This window comes from Humulus lupulus, chromosome 8 (genome assembly GCF_963169125.1).
Source record: "Humulus lupulus chromosome 8, drHumLupu1.1, whole genome shotgun sequence".
Classification (NCBI taxonomy): domain Eukaryota; kingdom Viridiplantae; phylum Streptophyta; class Magnoliopsida; order Rosales; family Cannabaceae; genus Humulus; species Humulus lupulus.
Genome location: NC_084800.1, coordinates 174,759,218 through 174,764,990, shown reverse-complemented (window position 1 = coordinate 174,764,990; position 5,773 = coordinate 174,759,218). Strand labels below are relative to the sequence as shown.

Genomic DNA, 5,773 nt, shown 5'->3' with positions numbered 1-5,773 from the left:
TAAAAGTTAGATCGTTCTCAAGGGTCATTCTTTTATTCATTCTCGCTCGAATCAGAGGTAAGAGAACTGCACCCTGTGTATATGACATGCATGATTGTTGTTGAGGCATGTTGGTTAATAAATGTGGACATTTATTGCATATTATATGCTAGTGAATGTTGTTTACTTGTGTATGGCACTAATTAGTCAGGGACGGCACTGGTCGCGTATCACTGACCTAAGAGTCAGAAACAGCATAAGCATCCTGAACGCATGGCCGAGTGAAGATTAGATCTAATCGATATCAGCGTTGAATGACTCTAAAGCATTAACGCTGGACTGACCCTAAGGTCGATGAATCTTATAAGCGCTTGGCTAGTCTAGGACTAGTTACTCAGAGCCAGGGCCAAAGGCCTAGGTGACTGCTTGTCACATGGCTAGGGAACAGAGTTCCATGGTTATGACTCTATGGTGATGAGGTAGGTTATGTTGGTGACTAGTCATCATGCACCTAACCTATTTAAGCTAGTGAATGGTTCACTTATTTGTTAAGCCTCGGTGACCCTATCGTCACATGGCTAAAGGGAGTTGTACCCACCTTAGTGACTTTTCCAATTGTCACTCCTCTATTTTGGACTGAAAGTCCTGAATGATTATTATGATCATTGTTGATATTATATCATGCTATATTGTGTTTTCTTGTTGGGCCTTGGCTCATGGGTGCTATGTGGTGTAGGTAAAGGGAAAGAAAAGCTCACCCAGCCTTGAGTGGAGAGCTTAGCTAGTGATGTGTACATATGCGGCCGCTTGACCACCACGGCCAAGGAGTTCTCAAGGAACTAGGGGGCTTACCCTATTTTTTCCGCTTAGGTCGGCGAGTTTGTAAATTTTAAACTGTAATGACCATTTTGAGTTGTAAATGTTTTTGATGGGCCCATGAACAGTTTTATGTACTTAATAAAATATATCCTTTCCTTTTTATTGGTTTTCCACCTTAGCCTATTAATAACACTTAGAAGCACGTTTGTAACCAAAGGACTCGGGTAGCGAGTCAAATTTCTGGTTCACCGTTCACCATAACTGTTCTGGGGTAACCAGGACGTTACAGTAATAGTAGTGGGTCTAGCTTCCCCCAAACCAAGTCTTTAAATATGGACAGCGGCATTAAATTAATCCTTGCACCCATATCACATAAAGTCCTCTCACAATGAATGTTCCCAATGGTGCAAGGTATAGTGAAACTACCCGGATCTATTAACTTTTGAGGAAGTTTCTTTTGCATAATTGCACTACGCTCTTCAGTTAATGCCACTGTTTCATAATCCTCCATTTTTCTCTTATTAAACAATATCTCTTTCATAAACTTCACATAATTAGGCATTTGTTCTAGATCCTCTACGAAAGGAATGTCAATGTGAAGTTTCTTAAATACCTCAAGAAATTTGGTGAGTTGTTTGTAAAGATTGGCCTTTCGAAACCGTTGAGGATTAGGAATCTTTGGTGTAGGCTTGGTGTATTTCGGCTTCTCTGTATTGGGAAGGTCTTCAGTATCCTCCTCTTGTATTTGACTAATGACATGTTGATCCTCTGTCTTCTTTCCTTTGTCATCCATTGTAGGTCCATTATACTTAGTCCCACTCCTCAAAGTGATAGCTTGACATTTGTGACAGTCAGTATCTTGTGATCTGTAGGGGGAATGACCGGGTAAAGCTGTGCAATCCCACATCGCCTGGGGAAGGTCAAGTGTGATGATTCTAAGACTGTGTAGGTATAGGACTACACAATTGAAAGAGGGCTTAAATGGATTGATGGGTACTACCTATATATATAAGAGGCATCTTCTTTTCGGTAGCCCATCATTTGAGAACTCCAAAATTAAGCGTGCTTGACTTGGAGTAATTTCAAGATGGGTGATCACCTGGGAAGTTTTCCTAGGAAGCGTGCGAGTGAGGACAGAGCACGCTGGAAAGACTCGTGTTGGTTTGTAGGGCCAGTCGTCATTCCAGGAAGCAACCATAGTGACGTGGGGTCATTACAACATTGCTCTTTAGGATTTACCTCTGTGAAACTAGGCAACTTCCTTTGTTGTCTACTAGCTAGTAGTTTGGGCAACTGGCCCATTTGTGTCTCCAAATTCTTGACTGAAGACCTTGTGTTTTAATTGGTCTGGTGGAGTTGTTGGTGAGTTCATTGGAGGATGTGGTGGTGGATGTGATGGGCATGGGTTTGGATCATAATAAGGCCTAGAATGTAGTCCATACGTCGGTTGATGAGGTGGTTGTTGAAGTGGATACTGTGGTTGTAAACCTTGGTTATTTTTCCAAGACAGGTTAGGGTGATTTTTCCATGCAGGAGTATATGAATTTGAGTAGGTGTTGGGTGCAGGTCTTTAAAAGTTACCAATAACCAGTGCAAGTTCCAAAGGCATACTATTTACGTCTATTGAGCAACCAGTTGTGCTCGGGCATTGTTCATAAGAATGCGGTCCCCCATAAATCTCACAACTCATGACATTCTGTACTTGCATTGCTTGTGCGGTGAGGTTATTCTGCTGCAATTGCTTGGTTAGAGATGCCACTTGAGTGGTCAATAATGCAATAGGATCGACCTCTAAGACTCCCGCCACCTTCTTATTCTCACACTCAGTAGGCCAATTGTAGTTATTCATGGCCATCTTTTCCAGTAATTCATAAGCTTCGTTAGCACTTTTTCTCATAAATGCTCCTCTTGATGCTACATCAATAATTGTCCTTGTATTTCCCCCTAGACCATTGCAAAATGTATGCACAGCAGCCTCTTCTCTATTCCATGATGTGGGAACTTCCTTTGAAACTCTTTAAAACATTCCCACGCATCATATAAAGACTCCCCATCTAGCTGAAGGAAGTTATTAATCTCTCCTCTATATCGGGCTGACTTTGCAGGAGGAAAATATTTACCAAGTAATTTCTGAGCCAAGTCTCCATTGTAAGCATAGAGTTGCCTTGTAATGAATTCAAAAAATTCTTAGTTGTGTCTCTTAACGAAAACGGAAATAATCTTAATAGGACATCATCGTTACTCACCCCGTTCATTTTGAATGTCACACACAGCTCTTAAAAAATTGGTGTAACGCCCTGGATAGCCAAAACCGCTACACTGTGTATTTGTAAAGGTGCAGGACTTGCTAATCAAGCCATTAGGTTAAGAACGTGATTTCTAAAGTCATTAATGTGCTAGGGTTAAAAATTTTTGGTCTCAAAAGATACTTTCCATATAATTAAACATTTTTACACATGGGATCCCAAAAGAAATAGCGTTTAAAAGTCTGGTTACAAAATTCCCAGTGTACAGACAACCATCAGCCTTTCTAAAGGCAAAACAGAAGTTTATGGTTTTCCCGTCCTTGTCTCCCCTCAACCGTGGCAGCTGAGCAGCTAATCATGTACATTCTGTTCTTAGAGCTCTCCAAATCAGGGCTGATAATATTTGCCCTTGCCTTTACTTGCACCACGACGTACCCGTGAGCCAAGGCCCAGCAAGAAAACATATTATATTATATAACATGCAATAATAACATTTGGATAACCCTTTAAGCATGTCCATATACTTAACATACCACAATAATCACAAAGCATGAAGATTCAACCAAAGAGTCAACTAATTATCACCCAGCTATACAGCATAACAATCCACCAATCAATAATAACAAACAAGTCACATAATAATCAGGGTCGATACCTTAGATCGCACCCTCTGTTTACCCCACTAACTCCGGCCCACTTAAACCAAGCTTAGTGAATAATAAGCTGTCCTCAGCTACTAGTGGCTGAGTGGCGCCCTATGCGCTAGTGTAAACTTCGGCACTCTTAGGCCATTGCTTTATTGTTCACATGGCATAATAACATCCTTTACAAGGCATACAAAATAGGGAACTCTTAGTCCCTTTATAAATCCACAAACGGGTGCAGGTTTTCTTACCTTTAATTCCCAAGTTTACTGATTACGAGCGACGCCTCTCGAGCACGATCCGCTTCCCAAGCCCTAGCTTAATACCTAGTCATAACCAAGATAGGGAGTACCATTAATGATCGCGTTAATATTTCCGGATGGAGTTCTAGCTTCCGGGGCATCGAATTCCACCAAACACGGTGGTGGAATCGATCTCGAGCACCCTAGGTTAGGTTCCCACTCTTAAAACCTATAAAAGATCAAAATTACCATTAAGGGTTGCGGCCCTAGAAACCCAGCCACGGCCCACCCCTGAAACAAAGGCTAGGCCTCTCGGAAGACAGACACACACTGCGGCCCTGCCCTGTGGCGCCGCAACGCTTCCCCACTGCAGAGCCTCCTTGGCTCTTCCTTGTTTTGCAGGGCCGCGACACTCTTGAACAGAGCCGCAGCCCAACCCTTCGTGCCCAGAAAAACCACCATTTCTAGCATCCTAACCTTGATTAAAACCACCCCAAAGCACCCTAATTTAAAAACCCATTGATCACAAGACTCCTAACATTATTCTAGCAACTCAATCCAACAAAAACCTAGCTTAAAAACTCATTAAAATCCCATTTTGATCTCTGAAACCCAGTAGCTCAAGAACTCTAAAACCAGTCATGCAAACCTAGAATTTAAGCTCTAAACTACGAATTAATGCTTACCTTCTTTGATGAACCACTTCCTTAACAATTCCTTAGCTAAAACCCATGCTTCTAGCTTCAATTCAGTCCTTAAACATCAAAACAATAAACACTCTTAGAACCCAACCAAAACTCAAAATTCTAATGATCAGGAGTGTAATTCAGCCCTTACCTTAATCCTGGTTGAGTTTCCTTAGCTGAGCACTAAACCTTCAAGATTCTAGCCCAAACCACTGAATTCCCAACTGAATTCCCTTAGGTTTCAATAGTTTTCTTAAGAGAGAGAAGAGAAGGAAGAGAGGAGCAAAATGGGTCGGTTTGGGTTTTTATTTTTCTACTGTCTTCTATTTACTTAGTCTAACCTTAGTTAATCAAGTCAATCCCGAGGCTCGAGGTACTGGAAACGTCCCCGAGGCAAAAAGGTAAAATTCCCCAATATTCCCGCCTAGGCTTCCTAACCTCAAATATATCTCCATATATTTATTTCCATAACCTGATAACCCAAATAATCATCTAATACCTGAAATACCTCTTGGCTTGCCCCAAGTAAAATATTATGCCCCGTTGTGACTTTCCCGCTAACTAGCTCCCTAGGATCGCCTCGAGTTGCACGCTGCAGATTTACCCACATAAAAATGTGGTTCTCACAAATACAACATATAATCACATTTACATTCATACAACCATGCAAGCATGTTTATCATATACCCACATGTTAATTTAATAAATTCACACATAAACCAATTACGTCCTCCCGGCACACTAATCAAGGCCCTTAAGCCATATTAGTGATTTTGGGTCGTTACAACTATCCCCTCCTACTAAAAATTTCATCCTTAAAATTTACCTGAATAGCTCAAGATACCGATCCCGCATCATCGTCTCTAGCTCCCAGGTCGCTTCCTCGACCTTGCTATTTCTCCACAACACTTTAACTAACAGAATCATCTTGTTCCGTAGAACTTTATCCTTCCAGTCCAAAATCTAAACCGGTCGCTTCTCATAGGACAAGTCTGTCTGTAACTCTAGGTCCTCATACTTCAATACATGTGTTGGATCTGAAAAATACTTCTGCAACATGGAGACTTGAAATACATCGTGAACTCCCGACAATGACGGTGGCAAACCAAGGTCCACCAACCTATAAGCCACCTGTCCAATCCTTTCTAAAATCTCGA

At 41.5% G+C, this 5,773-nt stretch overlaps 1 non-coding gene across 1 annotated transcript; it reads left to right on the top strand.

Annotated features, from left to right (window-relative positions):
* The first annotated feature begins 2,782 nt into the window (after window positions 1-2,782).
* On the top strand, window positions 2,783-2,888 carry LOC133799023 (small nucleolar RNA R71). The gene has a single exon (XR_009876232.1). It is a non-coding gene; the product is annotated as a small nucleolar RNA R71 (small nucleolar RNA).
* The last annotated feature ends 2,885 nt before the right edge of the window (window positions 2,889-5,773 follow it).